The following is a 3,697-nucleotide window of genomic DNA, read 5'->3' as shown; positions in this document are numbered from 1 at the left end:
TGCTTCTATGGTGTATGCTAGTTATAGGTTTGATTGATGAAATGAAAAACTAGCATGCATAGGTTGAGTAACTAGACTTGTGCTTATTTTGTGAAAACTAGATCCTTGTTTCTAATGTTGATCTCACCAGGTATTCTAGTTTTTGTGAATGTCTAGGTACTAATGGTGTTAAGGATGGTATATTTGGTGCACTCCGATTGGTATCACGCTTCAAAGGTCCATCTCTTGTACCTTAGCATCATTTGGTAGATATTACTCTCCCACAACTAAAATCCATGCATATGTGCAAGCTTCAATCCAAACTCTTAGCACATATGTAGGGGGAGAAAATGCTACCAATGGGGTTCATGAAACTTGTCCATATTCTTTTACACATGGTAAATATGCTTGGGCAAGCAACATGGATTCAATTGAATTTGAATTTCAATTCATATCTTTATAAAAGGGTTGTCATCAATTACCAAAAAGGGGGAGATTGAATGCTCTAGTTTGGTTTTATTGAATTTATGAAACCCTATGTGCTAACCTATTTGCTCTAGTGGTCATGAGATAGGTAGCACATTCCAAATGATGGAGCAATTGGTGAAGATCATGATGATGGTGTGATGGCCATGGTGATCAAGTGCCCGGCTTGGAAAAGAAGAAAGATAAAAACAAAATGGGCTCAAGGCAAAGGTGAAATCCAAAGGGCTATTTTGTTTTGGCAATCGAGACACTTAGTGAGTGTGATCACATTTAGGATTGATAGCCGTACTATTAAGAGGGTTGAAACTCATTGTGAAATGCGGTTATCAAAGTGCTACTAGATGGTCTAAGTCATTGCATATGCATTTAGATTCTAGTGAGTGCTCACACCCTTGAAAATGTTTGTGAAAATATGCTAACACACAAGCACAAGGTGATACACTTGGTGGTTGGCACATTTGAGCAAGGGTGAAGGAGTTGGAGTTGAAAAGGAGTTAGTCGCGTTGGTCACAGGGTGACTGGACGCGTTCGGTATTTTACCCAGGCTCAGGCTTGTAGTGTAGAAGTGACTAGACACATCCAGAATCAGGACCGGATGCATCTGGTATTTGACCCTGAGGTGAGTGACTAAGGCAGAGATGACCGAACTCTGACGTGCATCCAATCAGTGGCGCTCTGACACGTGTGGCCAGGCTCTGAACCTCTTAGTGTAGTTTTTGACCTCGACTGGACTTTGAGTGAAGCATTTGACATGACATTGGGGGTCATGCCCGGTCTATGTAGGAGGCGAGAGGGAGGGTGTGTGACCTGATGCTGGCTACGTCCGATCGGTAGTACTGGATGCGTCCAGTCACATTTGAGCAGCTCTGGGAGCTCTCTAGACTCGACCTGACGCTATCTCTCCTGTGTCTGATCACTTTTTAATGATGCGTCCATTCAGTTGTGTCAGAGTGTGATAGAGAGAGCCATTGGGGCACCAATGGCTAACTCATTTGAAGGGGACATGTGGCTCTAGCAGAATGATCGGATACAGTGACCGGACGTGTCCGGTCAGTGCACTGATAGCCCAATAATTGAGCCAACGGCTCTATTGTTGGGTGTGTTTATATATATCATTTGGCCAGCTCTAGCTCTCTCACTTGGCCATTTGCATTGACATAGCAACCTTGTGAGCTTAGCCAAAGCCCTCCCACTCAGCTCCATCATTGATTCATCATCTTTGTGAGATTGGGACATAATCCAAGTGCATTGCTTGAGTGATTGCATCTAGACGCACTTGGTGTTCGTGTTTCACTATGGGATTCACTTGTTACTCTTGGTGGTTTCCGCCACCTAGATGGCTTGGTGTAGTGAGGATCATCGAGTGGAGGAAGGTGCTTGTCTCTAGCTCCAATCGTGGTGATTATGAGGGGTTCTTGACCTTTCCCTAGCGGAGAGCCAAAAGGTACTCAAGTGGATTGCTCGTGGCTTATGTGATCCTCATCTTATGTTGGTTGTGCGGCACCTAGTTGCGGGTTTGGCGTGTGATGCCAATTAGCGCATGAACCTCCAAGTGAGTGAATCGCCACAACGAGGACTAGCTTACCAGCAAGCAAGTGAACCTCGGTAAAAAATTGTGTGTCATCATCATCCGAGTATTTCTTGGTATTCATTGTGATTGATTGTGATCATCTTTTGATTGGCTCAATTCCTTGACATGGCGGTATAATCATCACCACTCTCTCTTGTATTACATTCCAAGTGTGTAAGCTAAGCTCTTTAGTGTAATTAGTTTTGAGAGCTAGCTTGCGTCGGGTCTAGTGGTTAGTGAGGTTCTATAGTTAGTCTTTGAGAGCTCACTAACATAGTGGTAGTGACCTAGCATTGTGTGGATAGAGACTATAGTGACTAGAGTTATGGTTGGTGGCTTGCATTTTTAGTAGGCTAGCGCAACACTCGCTTCGCCGTTTAATTGTCTAACATCTTTGCTAAGTGTTGTTGTAGAAATTTTTAATAGACTATTCACCCCCCTCTAGCCATTAGGACCTTTCAATAGCTCCCAACCATGCGTTGTGGTAGGAACAGGTCTAATGAGATCCCATACCTGAATGGACGCCTCCTCAAGTTTCCATATAACTCTATCATGGCTTCTTAGGGGTTGGAAACACAAAAGCCAGGAAGATACCAAATCCCCCGAATGTGATGATACCAAATCATCACAAAAGAAAACATGGCTCGAACACGGCCAAGAAAATCGAGGGCTCGAACATGGCCAAAAACCAAAAGCTTAACGTGGAAGATCACATAGCATCCATGCCAACTGGACCATGGAAGAAAACCTATCCCCCATGTCTGCTCTTGATATTCCGCTGCCAACACCAGCCTCCTAGTAGAAATTATACTTCAATCTATCGGGGTATGAGATCAAGTCTACCTATATAGACATGTGGCTGTACGTAATATCTCACTAGGTGTGAGGGACTACAAACTGCTCCTTATGTGACCAAGGCGAGTATCTCCCATAGGAATCCTCACTAGGCATTGCTGCAAAGGTAATTTACCACCATAAATTACCCCTACTCGCCCCATGTTAGGGTTTAGTCAAATTTTACCATTCAAGTTCTATAGTTATTATTCTCAAGTTCATAATACACATATCTTATTATGGTAACCATTACCTTATCATATTATCATAATTAGGTTCATAATTATAGTTTCTTTAGTTCATAAGGGTTTGCAAGTAATATAGGTTGGGTTATTATTTAGCAGTGATGGATAGTGGAGGGTTTAGGGTGGAGGCTAGCAATATGTGGTGGTGGTGGAAGGGAGGTGGTTATTGAGATGGCATGTAATGTAGAGGGAGGGGTAGGTGGGTGTTAGGACTTGCCTCCATTCACTGACGATTATATCCTTACTCCAATTCCTGTGTCTCCTGCTCTTGCTTTGTATCATCAAGGATCTCTTTCTTTACTGAATCGGGGTTCCGGATCTACCCCACTTAGAAGATTTATCCTTAAATCTTCTACTCTTTAGATCCGATTATATTCCATGTAGATCATTCTTTATCTTGTGATCGCCCATACTTGGCTTCTTAGTATATGATGTTTTGATTATGCACACCCTATTTAGCTGATATTGCGAGAGGCTCAATCTTTGAGACTTCCGTAGGTGGTAGTGTTGTCAGTACTACAAGGTCCATCCTTCTTCTTTCTAGAGGGTAGACAGGAATTCCTTCTAGAATCATGGTCTCTTG

Source organism: Miscanthus floridulus, chromosome 11, assembly GCF_019320115.1.
Source record: "Miscanthus floridulus cultivar M001 chromosome 11, ASM1932011v1, whole genome shotgun sequence".
NCBI classification, from domain to species: domain Eukaryota; kingdom Viridiplantae; phylum Streptophyta; class Magnoliopsida; order Poales; family Poaceae; genus Miscanthus; species Miscanthus floridulus.
This window is presented reverse-complemented; position numbering follows the sequence as displayed.